The sequence below is a fragment of the Siphateles boraxobius genome, unplaced genomic scaffold (genome assembly GCF_051911475.1).
Source record: "Siphateles boraxobius isolate OS27281-9 unplaced genomic scaffold, OSU_SipBor_1 61, whole genome shotgun sequence".
Taxonomy (NCBI): Eukaryota; Metazoa; Chordata; class Actinopteri; order Cypriniformes; family Leuciscidae; genus Siphateles; species Siphateles boraxobius.
This window is the reverse complement of record NW_027509188.1, coordinates 859,634-875,000: the sequence shown is the minus strand read 5'-3', so window position 1 is coordinate 875,000 and position 15,367 is coordinate 859,634. Positions and strand designations below refer to the sequence as shown.

The following is a 15,367-nucleotide window of genomic DNA, read 5'->3' as shown; positions in this document are numbered from 1 at the left end:
GTCTGTCGAGTGAGAGAACGGTTACCGAAGGCAACCTTCTCCAAATATCCAAAGGCAAAAGTGAGTCATACAACAAAGAGTTGGAGGGACACAACCTCCAAACGGAAGCAAAAACGCTAGCACATATAATCCTATGCCGAATCGATTGACCTGATGCCTGAGAGCCTTATAGGTTACAAGTTACCGGTGCCCTCTTTATGAGAACGAAATCCACGTTCGATCAATGTCGGAAGTTATTACGGATGCTCGATGGTGTTTTAAAAGGAGTTTTGAGCAGGACCTCTCTGGAACACAGGCCTCCACCACCCGGAACAAAACATGAGCATTCCATCCACGCGCCACAGCAAACATAAGCTGATGTAAACTTTCACAACACCCGCTGTCTTCTTTGAACACAAAGCAACTGACCAAGCTGTAAACGCTAAAAGGGCCAAGAAACGTCGTTTCATGCGTCCGAAATGACACGGATGTGTTAGTGGACACACGTGTGCTAAATTCTGCAGCTGTGTTGGTGGTTGCATGGCAGGACGTCAACGAAAAACACCATTCGTCCCCCCGTTTCGGTCTGTCGAGTGAGAGAGCGGTTACCGAAGTCAACCTTCTCCAAATATCCAAAGGCAAAAGTGAGTCATACAACAAAGAGTTGGAGGGACACAACCTCCAAACGGAAGCAAAAACGCTAGCACATATAATCCTATGCCGAATCGATTGACCTGATGCCTGAGAGCCTGATAGGTTACAAGTTACCGGTGCCCTCTTTATGAGAACGAATCCACGTTCGATCAATGTCGGAAGTTAAGACGGATGCTCGATGGTGTTTTAAAAGGAGTTTTGAGCAGGACCTCTCTGGAACACAGGCCTCCACCACCCGGAACAAAACATGAGCATTCCATCCACGCGCCACAGCAAACATAAGCTGATGTAAACTTTCACAACACCCGCTGTCTTCTTTGAACACAAAGCAACTGACCAAGCTGTAAACGCTAAAAGGGCCAAGAAACGTCGTTTCATGCGTCCGAAATGACACGGATGTGTTAGTGGACACACGTGTGCTAAATTCTGCAGCTGTGTTGGTGGTTGCATGGCAGGACGTCAACGAAAAACACCTTTCGTCCCCCCGTTTCGGTCTGTCGAGTGAGAGAGCGGTTACCGAAGGCAAACTTCTCCAAATATCCAAAGATAAAAGTGAGTCATGGACACACGTGTGCTAAATTCTGCAGCTGTGTTGGTGGTTGCATGGCCGGACGTCAACAAAAAACACCATTTGTCCCTGGGTGGGCTCGAACCACCAACCTTTCGGTTAACAGCCGAACGCGCTGTCCGATTGCGCCACAGAGACCTACGGCCAGCCAGTCCATGGGTCAGTTTATAAAAAAAAGCAGACCTGGACTTTTCCGGCAATGGTGGACTCGCTTTCCACGCTGGAAACCGAGACCCCGTTGGGAAGAGAGAGGGCTAATAGATGCGCCCAACGTGGGGCTCGAACCCACGACCCTGAGATTAAGAGTCTCATGCTCTACCGACTGAGCTAGCCGGGCAACTGCGGTGAACTGCTTCGGGCTGGTCGCGGCCATTATCTGTGCCTAAATTGCGCCCGTGAAAGGGAGCCTCACATTTCGCACAGTTCCGTTTCGGTCTGTCGAGTGAGAGAGCGGTTACCGAAGGCAACCTTCTCCAAATATCCAAAGGCAAAAGTGAGTCATACAACAAAGAGTTGGAGGGACACAACCTCCAAACGGAAGCAAAAACGCTAGCACATATAATCCTATGCCGAATCGATTGACCTGATGCCTGAGAGCCTGATAGGTTACAAGTTACCGGTGCCCTCTTTATGAGAACGAAATCCACGTTCGATCAATGTCGGAAGTTATTACGGATGCTCGATGGTGTTTTAAAAGGAGTTTTGAGCAGGACCTCTCTGGAACACAGGCCTCCACCACCCGGAACAAAACATGAGCATTCCATCCACGCGCCACAGCAAACATAAGCTGATGTAAACTTTCACAACACCCGCTGTCTTCTTTGAACACAAAGCAACTGACCAAGCTGTAAACGCTAAAAGGGCCAAGAAACGTCGTTTCATGCGTCCGAAATGACACGGATGTGTTAGTGGACACACGTGTGCTAAATTCTGCAGCTGTGTTGGTGGTTGCATGGCAGGACGTCAACGAAAAACACCATTCGTCCCCCCGTTTCGGTCTGTCGAGTGAGAGAGCGGTTACCGAAGGCAAACTTCTCCAAATATCCAAAGATAAAAGTGAGTCATACAACCCACGACCCTGAGATTAAGAGTCTCATGCTCTACCGACTGAGCTAGCCGGGCAACTGCGGTGTAAAGTCAGGGTTAAGCCTAGAGGTAGGCTTAGAGTGTACTTTGTTTGTTTGAGCCATATCTGTTGTTGGGGGATACAATTTGACCCAGTAGAGCAGGCCAATAATATGCACAACCCGGAGCTAAAGTTCCGTTTCGGTCTGTCGAGTGAGAGAGCGGTTACCGAAGTCAACCTTCTCCAAATATCCAAAGGCAAAGTGAGTCATACAACAAAGAGTTGGAGGGACACAACCTCCAACCGGAATCAAAAACGCTAGTACATATAGGCCTATGCCGAATCGATTGACCTCATGCCTGAGAGCCTGATAGGTTACAAGTTACCGGTGCCCTCCTTATGAGAACAAAATCCACGTTCGATCAATGTCGGAAGTCATTACGGATGCTCGATGGTGTTTTAAAAGGAGTTTTGAGCAGGACGACTCTGGAACACAGGCCTCCACCACCAGGAACAAAACATGAGTATTCCATCCACGCGCCACAGCAAACATAAGCTGATGTAAACTTTCACAACACCCGCTTTCTTCTCTGAACACAAAGCAACTGACCAAGCTGTAAACGCTAAAAGGGGCCAAGAAACGTTGTGTCATGCGTCCGAAATGACACGGATGTGTTAGTGGACACACGTGTGCTAAATTCTGCAGCTGTGTTGGTGGTTGCATGGCCGGACGTCAACGAAAAACACCATTCGTCCCTGGGTGGGCTCGAACCACCAACCTTTCGGTTAACAGCAGAACGCGCTGTCCGATTGCGCCACAGAGACCTACGGCCAGCCAGTCCATGGGTCAGTTTATAAAAAAAAGCAGACCTGGACTTTTCCATCAATGGTGGACTCGCTTTCCACGCTGGAAACCGAGACCCCGTTGGGAAGAGAGAGGGCTAATAGATGCGCCCAACGTGGGGCTCGAACCCACGACCCTGAGATTAAGAGTCTTTTTTTTTTATTTTTTATAATATTTCAATTAATAACAATATTTTTCATTTAAAAACAAAACAAGAACAAGAACAAATACAAAAACAAGGACAAAAACAAATACATATACAAGCAAAAAACATCTTTACACATTTTTAGGCAATATAACTTTAAAACCATAACTTGTTTTAACAATATACGCATTATTTCTTAATATACATTCTTCAAATATTTCCATTTTCTCGTTCATTTTAAAATAATCATATAAAACTTTCAATTCGTCACTCAAGATCTGCTTATAAAACACACTTATTGGAAGTTCTATTTTCTTTTGTTTCATTAGATTCCTTCTTCTCCATATAGCAAATCTTGCAACTGTTAGCATAAAATTAAGAGCAAACTTATTTTTTGCTTTACCATTAAAACCAAATAAAAAAGTTGTTTCCCATTCTTCTAAAATTATTCTTTTATCAAATAAAAAATCACCTATTATCTTTTTTAACATTTGCATAAAATCATTTAACTTTTTACAATTTACAAACAAATGCATAACACCTTCTTTTTTTTCCATACATACTTTACATTTTTCATCTTGTAACAACCCTATTTTACACAATATCATGTCTGTCTTTATACAATTGTGTCTTAATAAATAATCAAAATTTTCCAACATAGGACTCTTAAAATTAATTCTCACATTTTTCCATATGTTGGATGCATCAAAATTATCAAATAGTTTTCCCCAATACTCAATTGCTTTTGGTATTTTAAAAACAGACTTACATAAACAACCATAAAACATTTTTAAAGTACAATCATTAAAAGAAATATTTTCATCTTTTCTTTTTAAAAATACATTCAAATTTCCATACACTTTCACTTTATCTTCAATATTTTTTATCCATTCTACTGGTATGGCTTCTTTTATTTTCAAATATTGCTCCTTTATCAATTGCTTATTTTCTATATCTTCATTTACTTCTAACGTGTCTATGATTGCTTGTAAAGGTAAAAATCCTGGTATTACCTCATATAAAATGTCTTTAACTTGTTTTAGTCCTGCATAATACCAACTCTTATAAAAAAAGGTGTTTCTGTTGAATATAATATGTTGATTTAAAAAGAGTGGTTGCTTCAATAGTTGTTCTCTCCCTTTAAACTCAATATTTACATTTTCTTTGAAACCTTTCCATGCTTTTAAAACTTCTTTATAAAATTCCGGTATCCCCTCTATCATATTGTCCTTAAAATGCATCCATATAAAATCATCCCCCATTTTTCCACACTTATTTATATAAAAACTCATTATTTTTTTCCAAATTAAATCATCCTTTTTTAAAAACTTTTTTACAGTCTTTATTCTCAAACTTTGCTTTCTTATCATTGGATCTATCAGTCCCAAACCTCCCTTATCTACCTCTCCAATAATAGTGTCATAAGCTATTTTAGCTGGTTTACCATCCCACATAAAATTTAAAATACATGTTTTTATTCTTTTATACACCCATGTTGGCAGACTAACCACATTTAAAATATACCACATCTTAGATAAAAAAAGAGAGTTTAAAACCAATACTTTCCCTTTTATAAATAATTGTCTTTGTTTCCAAAAGTTTAGTCTTTTTTCCATTTTTCCTATAGTCTCCTCCCAAACCAGATCTCTTGTTCTAATTTCATCTCTTCCTAGTGTTATTCCTAAAATTTTTAGTTCATTCTTCTGTTCTTTAAAGTTCCATTGTCTTCCTAAAATATCTACCTTCCCCATTCTCATATATTCAGTCTTATCATTATTGACTTTAGCCCCTGTTCCACCACAATATTTTCCCAATATTAACATTGCCTTCTCAATACTCTTAAAATCTTTTAAAAACAAAGTGGTATCATCTGCATATTGAAATATTTTCTGATGTACTTCCTCATTTTCCAAAACTATTCCTTGTATCTGTTTTTCTTTGTTTATTGCAAGTCCTAATGGCTCAGCAACTAAAGTGTATAGTAGTGCTGATAATGGACATCCCTGCCTTATTGACCTTGATATCTTAATAAAATCTGTTAAAAACCCATTTACTTTTATACAACTTAAAATATCATTATAAAAACATTTCATCCATGCAATAAAAATTCCCCCAAAACCAAATTGTTCCAATATATCAAATAAATATTTGTGCTCTACTCTATCAAATGCCTTTTCCAGATCTATACTAATCAAATATCCTTCTTTACCTTTTTCTTTCATATACCACATTAAATCTCTAATACTTGTTACTATATCCGATATATCACGGTTTAAAACACCATATGCTTGATTTGTTTTTATAATGTTTGGAATCACTTTTTTCAGTCTGTTTGCTAAAATCTTGGCCAGTATCTTGTAATCAGTATTTAACATGCTCAATGGTCTATAATTTTTAAGCTCTTCTCTTTCCCCTTTATTTTTATATATTATCTTAATTATTCCTTTCTTCATACTTTCACTTAACTTTTTCTGTTTAAAAATATCAATAAATAAATCATGCAAAATTGGCATTAAAACATTCTTAAAAACCTTATAAAATTCAGCTGGTAAACCATCTAGGCCTGAACTTTTCCCATTACTCATCTGATCTATAGCTTCATCTATTTCTTCTTCTTCTATTTCCTTATCACACATTTTCTTATCTTCTTCATTTACTTTTGTTTCAATTTGATTCAATAAAAACTCTTCATCTTCCTCATTTATTTTATCTTTTTTAAATAAAATAGCATAAAAATCCTTCACTTCATTTAAAATACCTTCTTTTTCTTTCACAACCTTTCCGTTTTTTGAAATACTTTTTATCATTTCTGCATGTTTTCTTGTTTTTTCCAAATCATAAAAAAAATGTGTACTCCTTTCTCCTTCTACTGTATTTTTCGCTCTACTTCTTATTTTAGCTCCCATGCACTTTGCCTCTTCTATTTTTTTCAATTTCTCTTCTAATATCACTATTCTATTCCCATCCATCCTTCCTTCTGACACTTTTTTCATTTCTTCTTCCCATTCCTTGTTTAATAATCTTTCTTTACTTTTCTTTATTCTTTGCATTTTCTTTGAATATTCAATAGATAGTTTTTTAATATCTATTTTTAAATTATCCCACCACACACTTTTTGCTTCTTCATATAGGACATTATTAATGTTATTTATTATATAATTTTCTACTTCCATTTTATAAATGTCATTTTTTAAAAGTTCCGTATTAAAAACCCACACCCCTGGCCCTCTCTCTACACCACTATAATCAATGATTACATTTAAAAAATCATGATCACTTCCACTAAACATTTTGTAAAATACTTTTGTAACGAAACTTCCCAAATGTCTGTTACATAATACCAAATCAATTCTACTTTGTTTTAAAACTTTGTTTACCATTTGTCTTCTTGAATATTCTCTTTTTACTCTGTTTCTTTCCCTCCATAAATCTATAAATCTGTGTTTTCCCATAACTTTCTTTAATTCTTTTCTCCCAACATCTGCTCTATACACCATGTAATCCTCCACATCTATTCGTTCTAAAACAGTATTAAAATCACCAATTAAAATCGAACATTTATATTTCTCTATTAGAACATCCATTTCTTTAAAAAAAGTAGCACGTTCTAGGTCTTCATTTGGTGCATGAATATTACATATTGTTATTTCTTCTTCTTTTCCTTCGACCTTGACCATCAATGTCCTTCCTATCTTATCCGTAAATATAACTGTTGCTTTTTGTATTGTACCCCTTCTTATTAAAATTGCTACTCCTTTTTTCCTATTAGGATCATTATTGTAAAAAAATTCCCCGTCCCATATTTTCTTCAAATCATTTGTTTTTTCATCATTCCATCCTGTCTCTTGTATACATATTATGTCATTTTTCTTTGTCAAATGATTAATATTCTCAAATTTCGTCATAGTTGACAATCCCCTTGCATTGATTGAAACTATGCTCAATTGACTCATATTCAAAATAAAAGTAACATAGAAACAAACAAAAAAACTCATCACTTTGGTTCAGTCTCTTTCAAAACCGCATCTCCTGGTCCAGTCCTTTCAGCTTTTTTCCTCTTTTTTTCTTTAGATTCTCTTCTTATTCTTTGTTTCTCCATCACCTTCTCAATGTTAATTTGTCCTGTTGTTTTTAGTTTACTCCCCCCACTCAAAATGTTTTTCTTCCCACTTTCATTTCCACCAATAGTTTTATTCTTAGTGTCTCTTACCTCATCTATGTTTGTACTGTCCTTTGGTCCATCATTGTCATCTTCTTTGTTTTTCATCCCATCCTGTTCAACTTTATCTGCAATTATTTGTAGTTCTGTCATCGTTTCTGTCTCTTCTTCTCCATCCCGTTCGTCTTTACTTCCTCCTTCTTCTTCTCTGCTCTGTATATCCATTATTAATCCACGTGTTTGTTGTAGTACACTTCCTTCATCATCCTCTTCCACATTCACCTCGTCGTTGAGTGTCTCCGTCTCCATTTCCTCATGTTCCTCTTCGTATGTTTCACATCTGCACCTGAGAAATGCCTTTCCGCAGCCTTGGCACCGCGGGGCTTTGCAGTCCCGCGCATAATGCCCCTGCTCCAGGCATTCTCTGCATATTAATTGTGGACAGTCCTTTTTTTCATGATCCACACTTGCACATATTCTACACGTCTTCACCTGGTGATCATGAATCACCCTGAAAAACTACCATCCTTCTTCCGTTTCGAATCTTGTGTTATATGGCAGAGACACCACGTCTTTTGGAAATTTAACTCTTATGTATCTTGTTCCATCCGCCACAATTGTCCCAGGGTAATACCTTCTTCTCAGAGGAAGTATCGGTGTAACCCCCCAGCTTGTCAGTTTTTGTAAAACATCCTCATCATTAATATAGTTTGGCAATTGTAAAAAAGATACCATCCTTTCCGTTCCACAAAGTTTTGTTATTTCACAACATTGTCCATTTATTTGTATTCCATCCAATAATTGTTCACAGTCTTCCTCTTTCTCCAATGTAAGTTCATATTCAAATTCAGTTTTTTTCCTTAGTCCATATAATTTTCCCAATCCAGTTTTGTCCTCCACAGCTTTAATTATCATCATAACCGTTAGTTGTTCTGGGTTTTTCACATTCATTGTCAACGTTGTTTCTTTTTTGTACTCTCTCTGGTATCTCATTTTTCCTCTCAACTTATTTATCATTTCATCTTTTTGACTTTTCTCTTGTCTCTTTTCACCATTTACATCATCCTTTTCTTTACCTTGTATCTTCTGTTGTTCAGTCCTTCCTTTATCCATTTCAACTCCATTTCTCTTCTTTCTCGAAACCACAGATGCCCATGTTTCGTTGTCATCTTTATCTTTTCCATTGTCCTTTTCTTTGTTCCTTTCAGTGTAATCATTATCCTCAATCTCTTGGTCTAATATCCGTTCCTGTTCCATAGCCATAGTATCAGTCATTTTGAAAAATAAATAAATAAATAAATAAATAAAACCTCAGACAGTAAAATACCTGTCTGAGGTTTAAACAAAACTAAATTAAGAAGACAGCTAGTAACTTAATGAATTATCAAATGAAATCACAATAAAGAAAAACAAAAAATAGGAGAGCCAAAGTGCATGGGAGCTAAAATAAGAAGTAGAGCGAAAAATACAGTAGAAGGAGAAAGGAGTACACATTTTTTTTATGATTTGGAAAAAACAAGAAAACAAGCAGAAATGATAAAAAGTATTTCAAAAAACGGAAAGGTTGTGAAAGAAAAAGAAGGTATTTTAAATGAAGTGAAGGATTTTTATGCTATTTTATTTAAAAAAGATAAAATAAATGAGGAAGATGAAGAGTTTTTATTGAATCAAATTGAAACAAAAGTAAATGAAGAAGATAAGAAAATGTGTGATAAGGAAATAGAAGAAGAAGAAATAGATGAAGCTATAGATCAGATGAGTAATGGGAAAAGTTCAGGCCTAGATGGTTTACCAGCTGAATTTTATAAGGTTTTTAAGAATGTTTTAACGCCAATTTTGCATGATTTATTTATTGATATTTTTAAACAGAAAAAGTTAAGTGAAAGTATGAAGAAAGGAATAATTAAGATAATATATAAAAATAAAGGGGAAAGAGAAGAGCTTAAAAATTATAGACCATTGAGCATGTTAAATACTGATTACAAGATACTGGCCAAGATTTTAGCAAACAGACTGAAAAAAGTGATTCCAAACATTATAAAAACAAATCAAGCATATGGTGTTTTAAACCGTGATATATCGGATATAGTAACAAGTATTAGAGATTTAATGTGGTATATGAAAGAAAAAGGTAAAGAAGGATATTTGATTAGTATAGATCTGGAAAAGGCATTTGATAGAGTAGAGCACAAATATTTATTTGATATATTGGAACAATTTGGTTTTGGGGGAATTTTTATTGCATGGATGAAATGTTTTTATAATGATATTTTAAGTTGTATAAAAGTAAATGGGTTTTTAACAGATTTTATTAAGATATCAAGGTCAATAAGGCAGGGATGTCCATTATCAGCACTACTATACACTTTAGTTGCTGAGCCATTAGGACTTGCAATAAACAAAGAAAAACAGATACAAGGAATAGTTTTGGAAAATGAGGAAGTACATCAGAAAATATTTCAATATGCAGATGATACCACTTTGTTTTTAAAAGATTTTAAGAGTATTGAGAAGGCAATGTTAATATTGGGAAAATATTGTGGTGGAACAGGGGCTAAAGTCAATAATGATAAGACTGAATATATGAGAATGGGGAAGGTAGATATTTTAGGAAGACAATGGAACTTTAAAGAACAGAAGAATGAACTAAAAATTTTAGGAATAACACTAGGAAGAGATGAAATTAGAACAAGAGATCTGGTTTGGGAGGAGACTATAGGAAAAATGGAAAAAAGACTAAACTTTTGGAAACAAAGACAATTATTTATAAAAGGGAAAGTATTGGTTTTAAACTCTCTTTTTTTATCTAAGATGTGGTATATTTTAAATGTGGTTAGTCTGCCAACATGGGTGTATAAAAGAATAAAAACATGTATTTTAAATTTTATGTGGGATGGTAAACCAGCTAAAATAGCTTATGACACAATTATTGGAGAGGTAGATAAGGGAGGTTTGGGACTGATAGATCCAATGATAAGAAAGCAAAGTTTGAGAATAAAGACTGTAAAAAAGTTTTTAAAAAAGGATGATTTAATTTGGAAAAAAATAATGAGTTTTTATATAAATAAGTGTGGAAAAATGGGGGATGATTTTATATGGATGCATTTTAAGGACAATATGATAGAGGGGATACCGGAATTTTATAAAGAAGTTTTAAAAGCATGGAAAGGTTTCAAAGAAAATGTAAATATTGAGTTTAAAGGGAGAGAACAACTATTGAAGCAACCACTCTTTTTAAATCAACATATTATATTCAACAGAAACACCTTTTTTTATAAGAGTTGGTATTATGCAGGACTAAAACAAGTTAAAGACATTTTATATGAGGTAATACCAGGATTTTTACCTTTACAAGCAATCATAGACACATTAGAAGTAAATGAAGATATAGAAAATAAGCAATTGATAAAGGAGCAATATTTGAAAATAAAAGAAGCCATACCAGTAGAATGGATAAAAAATATTGAAGATAAAGTAAAAGTGTATGAAAATTTGAATGTATTTTTAAAAAGAAAAGATGAAAATATTTATTTTAATGATTGTACTTTAAAAATGTTTTATGGTTGTTTATGTAAGTCTGTTTTTAAAATACCAAAAGCAATTGAGTATTGGGGAAAACTATTTGATAATTTTGATGCATCCAACATATGGAAAAATGTGAGAATTAATTTTAAGAGTCCTATGTTGGAAAATTTTGATTATTTATTAAGACACAATTGTATAAAGACAGACATGATATTGTGTAAAATAGGGTTGTTACAAGATGAAAAATGTAAAGTATGTATGGAAAAAAAAGAAGGTGTTATGCATTTGTTTGTAAATTGTAAAAAGTTAAATGGTTTTATGAAAATGTTAAAAAAGATAATAGGTGATTTTTTATTTGATAAAAGAATAATTTTAGAAGAATGGGAAACAACTTTTTTATTTGGTTTTAATGGTAAAGCAAAAAATAAGTTTGCTCTTAATTTTATGCTAACAGTTGCAAGATTTGCTATATGGAGAAGAATGAATCTAATGAAACAAAAGAAAATAGAACTTCCAATAAGTGTGTTTTATAAGCAGATCTTGAGTGACGAATTGAAAGTTTTATATGATTATTTTAAAATGAACGAGAAAATGGAAATATTTGAAGAATGTATATTAAGAAATAATGCATATATTGTTAAAACAAGTTATGGTTTTAAAGTTATATTGCCTGAAAATGTGTAAAGATGTTTTTTGCTTGTATATGTAATTGTTTTTGTCCTTGTTTTTGTATTTGTTCTTGTTCTTGTTTTGTTTTTAAATGAAAAATATTGTTATTAATTGAAATATTATTAAAAAAAAAAAAAAAAAAAAAGAGCATGAGACTCTTAATCTCAGGGTCGTGGGTTCGAGCCCCACGTTGGGCGCATCTATTAGCCCTCTCTCTTCCCAACGGGGTCTCGGTTTCCAGCGTGGAAAGCGAGTCCACCATTGCCGGAAAAGTCCAGGTCTGCTTTTTTTTATAAGCTGACCCATGGACTGGCTGTCCGTAGGTCTCTGTGGCGCAATTGGACAGCGCGTTCGGCTGTTAACCGAAAGGTTGGTGGTTCGAGCCCACCCAGGGACGAATGCTGTTTTTCGTTGACGTCCGGCCATGCAACCACCAACACAGCTGCAGAATTTAGCACACGTGTGTCCACTAACACATCCGTGTCATTTCGGACGCATGACACGACGTTTCTTGGCCCCTTTTAGCGTTTACAGCTTGGTCAGTTGCTTTGTGTTCAGAGAAGACAGCGGGTGTTGTGAAAGTTTACATCAGCTTATGTTTGCTGTGGCGCGTGGATGGAATACTCATGTTTTGTTCCTGGTGGTGGAGGCCTGTGTTCCAGAGAGGTCCTGCTCAAAACTCCTTTTAAAACACCATCGAGCATCCGTAATAACTTCCGACATTGATCGAACGTGGATTTTGTTCTCATAAGGAGGGCACCGGTAACTTGTAACCTATCAGGCTCTCAGGCATGAGGTCAATCGATTCGGGATAGGCCTATATGTACTAGCGTTTTTGATTCCGGTTTGAGGTTGTGTCCCTCCAACTCTTTGTTGTATGACTCACTTTTGCCTTTGGATATTTGGAGAAGGTTGCCTTCGGTAACCGCTCTCTCACTCGACAGACCGAAACGGAACTTTAGCTCCGGGTTGTGCATATTATTGGCCTGCTCTACTGGGTCAAATTGTATCCCCCAAAAACAGATATGGCTCAAACAAACAAAGTACACTCTAAGCCTACCTCTAGGCTTAACCCTGACTTTACCCACAAGAGGCTATGCCAAGCCTGTGCGAAATGTGAGGCTCCCTTTCACGGGCGCAATTTAGGCACAGATAATGGCCGCGACCAGCCCGAAGCAGGTCACCGCAGTTGCCCGGCTAGCTCAGTCGGTAGAGCATGAGACCCTTAATCTCAGGGTCGTGGGTTCGAGCCCCACGTTGGGCGCATCTATTAGCCCTCTCTCTTCCCACCGGGGTCTCGGTTTCCAGCGTGGAAAGCGAGTCCACCATTGCCGGAAAAGTCTAGGTCTGCTTTTTTTTATAAGCTGACCTATGGACTGGCTGTCCGTAGGTCTCTGTGGCGCAATCGGACAGCGCGTTCGGCTGTTAACCGAAAGGTTGGTGGTTCGAGCCCACCCAGGGACGAATGCTGTTTTTCGTTGACGTCCGGCCATGCAACCACCAACACAGCTGCAGAATTTAGCACACGTGTGTCCACTAACACATCCGTGTCATTTCGGACGCATGACACGACGTTTCTTGGCCCCTTTTAGCGTTTACAGCTTGGTCAGTTGCTTTGTGTTCAGAGAAGACAGCGGGTGTTGTGAAAGTTTACATCAGCTTATGTTTGCTGTGGCGCGTGGATGGAATACTCATGTTTTGTTCCTGGTGGTGGAGGCCTGTGTTCCAGAGAGGTCCTGCTCAAAACTCCTTTTAAAACACCATCGAGCATCCGTAATAACTTCCGACATTGATCGAACGTGGATTTTGTTCTCATAAGGAGGGCACCGGTAACTTGTAACCTATCAGGCTCTCAGGCATGAGGTCAATCGATTCGGGATAGGCCTATATGTACTAGCGTTTTTGATTCCGGTTTGAGGTTGTGTCCCTCCAACTCTTTGTTGTATGACTCACTTTTGCCTTTGGATATTTGGAGAAGGTTGCCTTCGGTAACCGCTCTCTCACTCGACAGACCGAAACGGAACTTTAGCTCCGGGTTGTGCATATTATTGGCCTGCTCTACTGGGTCAAATTGTATCCCCCAAAAACAGATATGGCTCAAACAAACAAAGTACACTCTAAGCCTACCTCTAGGCTTAACCCTGACTTTACCCACAAGAGGCTATGCCAAGCCTGTGCGAAATGTGAGGCTCCCTTTCACGGGCACAATTTAGGCACAGATAATGGCCGCGACCAGCCCGAAGCAGGTCACCGCAGTTGCCCGGCTAGCTCAGTCGGTAGAGCATGAGACTCTTAATCTCAGGGTCGTGGGTTCGAGCCCCATGTTGGGCGCATCTATTAGCCCTCTCTCTTCCCAACGGGGTCTCGGTTTCCAGCGTGGAAAGCGAGTCCACCATTGCCGGAAAAGTCCAGGTCTGCTTTTTTTTATAAGCTGACCCATGGACTGGCTGTCCGTAGGTCTCTGTGGCGCAATCGGACAGCGCGTTCGGCTGTTAACCGAAAGGTTGGTGGTTCGAGCCCACCCAGGGACGAATGCTGTTTTTCGTTGACGTCCGGCCATGCAACCACCAACACAGCTGCAGAATTTAGCACACGTGTGTCCACTAACACATCCGTGTCATTTCGGACGCATGAAACGACGTTTCTTGGCCCTTTTAGCGTTTATAGCTTGGTCAGTTGCTTTGTGTTCAAAGAAGACAGCGGGTGTTGTGAAAGTTTACATCAGCTTATGTTTGCTGTGGCGCATGGATGGAATGCTCATGTTTTGTTCCGGGTGGTGGAGGCCTGTGTTCCAGAGAGGTCCTGCTCAAAACTACCTTTATAACACCATCGAGCATCCGTAATAACTTCCGACATTGATCGAACATGGATTTCGTTCTCATAAAGAGGGCACCGGTAACTTGTAACCTATCAGGCTCTCAGGCATCAGGTCAATCGATTCGGCATAGGATTATATGTGCTAGCGTTTTTGCTTCCGTTTGGAGGTTGTGTCCCTCCAACTCTTTGTTGTATGACCCACTTTTGCCTTTGGATATTTGGAGAAGGTTGCCTTCGGTAACCGCTCTCTCACTCGACAGACCGAAACGGAACTTTAGCTCCGGGTTGTGCATATTATTGGCCTGCTCTACTGGGTCAAATTGTATCCCCCAACAACAGATATGGCTCAAACAAACAAAGTACACTCTAAGCCTACCTCTAGGCTTAACCCTGACTTTACCCACAAGAGGCTATGCCAAGCCTGTGCCAAATGTGAGGCTCCCTTTCACGGGCGCAATTTAGGCACAGATAATGGCCTCGACCAGCCCGAAGCAGGTCACCGCATTTGCCCGGCTAGCTCAGTCGGTAGAGCATGAGACTCTTAATCTCAGGGTCGTGGGTTCGAGCCCCACGTTGGGCGCATCTATTAGCCCTCTCTCTTCCCAACGGGGTCTCGGTTTCCAGCGTGGAAAGCGAGTCCACCATTGCCGGAAAAGTCCAGGTCTGCTTTTTTTTATAAGCTGACCCATGGACTGGCTAGCCGTAGGTCTCTGTGGCGCAAGCGGACAGCGCGTTAGGCTATTAACCGAAAGGTTGGTGGTTCGAGCCCACCCAGAGACGAAAGCTGTTTTTCGTTGACGTCCGGCCATGCAACCACCAACACAGCTGCAGAATTTAGCACACGTGTGTCCACTAACACATCCGTGTCATTTCGGACGCATGACACGACGTTTCTTGGCCCCTTTTAGTGTTTACAGCTTGGTCAGTTGCTTTGTGTTCAG

At 38.3% G+C, this 15,367-nt stretch overlaps 10 non-coding genes across 10 annotated transcripts; 7 read left to right on the top strand and 3 right to left on the bottom strand.

Annotated features, from left to right (window-relative positions):
- Positions 1-1,265: 1,265 nt before the first annotated feature.
- trnan-guu (transfer RNA asparagine (anticodon GUU)) lies at positions 1,266-1,339 on the bottom strand. The gene has a single exon. It is a non-coding gene; the product is annotated as a tRNA-Asn (tRNA).
- Positions 1,340-1,465: 126 nt separating this feature from the next.
- trnak-cuu (transfer RNA lysine (anticodon CUU)) lies at positions 1,466-1,538 on the bottom strand. The gene has a single exon. It is a non-coding gene; the product is annotated as a tRNA-Lys (tRNA).
- A 1,480-nt stretch (positions 1,539-3,018) lies between these two features.
- trnan-guu (transfer RNA asparagine (anticodon GUU)) lies at positions 3,019-3,092 on the bottom strand. The gene has a single exon. It is a non-coding gene; the product is annotated as a tRNA-Asn (tRNA).
- An 8,840-nt stretch (positions 3,093-11,932) lies between these two features.
- On the top strand, positions 11,933-12,006 carry trnan-guu (transfer RNA asparagine (anticodon GUU)). Its single transcript has one exon. It is a non-coding gene; the product is annotated as a tRNA-Asn (tRNA).
- Positions 12,007-12,800: 794 nt separating this feature from the next.
- Positions 12,801-12,873, top strand: trnak-cuu (transfer RNA lysine (anticodon CUU)). The gene has a single exon. It is a non-coding gene; the product is annotated as a tRNA-Lys (tRNA).
- Positions 12,874-12,999: 126 nt separating this feature from the next.
- On the top strand, positions 13,000-13,073 carry trnan-guu (transfer RNA asparagine (anticodon GUU)). Its single transcript has one exon. It is a non-coding gene; the product is annotated as a tRNA-Asn (tRNA).
- A 794-nt stretch (positions 13,074-13,867) lies between these two features.
- Positions 13,868-13,940, top strand: trnak-cuu (transfer RNA lysine (anticodon CUU)). Its single transcript has one exon. It is a non-coding gene; the product is annotated as a tRNA-Lys (tRNA).
- A 126-nt stretch (positions 13,941-14,066) lies between these two features.
- trnan-guu (transfer RNA asparagine (anticodon GUU)) lies at positions 14,067-14,140 on the top strand. Its single transcript has one exon. It is a non-coding gene; the product is annotated as a tRNA-Asn (tRNA).
- Positions 14,141-14,933: 793 nt separating this feature from the next.
- trnak-cuu (transfer RNA lysine (anticodon CUU)) lies at positions 14,934-15,006 on the top strand. Its single transcript has one exon. It is a non-coding gene; the product is annotated as a tRNA-Lys (tRNA).
- A 126-nt stretch (positions 15,007-15,132) lies between these two features.
- On the top strand, positions 15,133-15,206 carry trnan-auu (transfer RNA asparagine (anticodon AUU)). Its single transcript has one exon. It is a non-coding gene; the product is annotated as a tRNA-Asn (tRNA).
- The last annotated feature ends 161 nt before the right edge of the window (positions 15,207-15,367 follow it).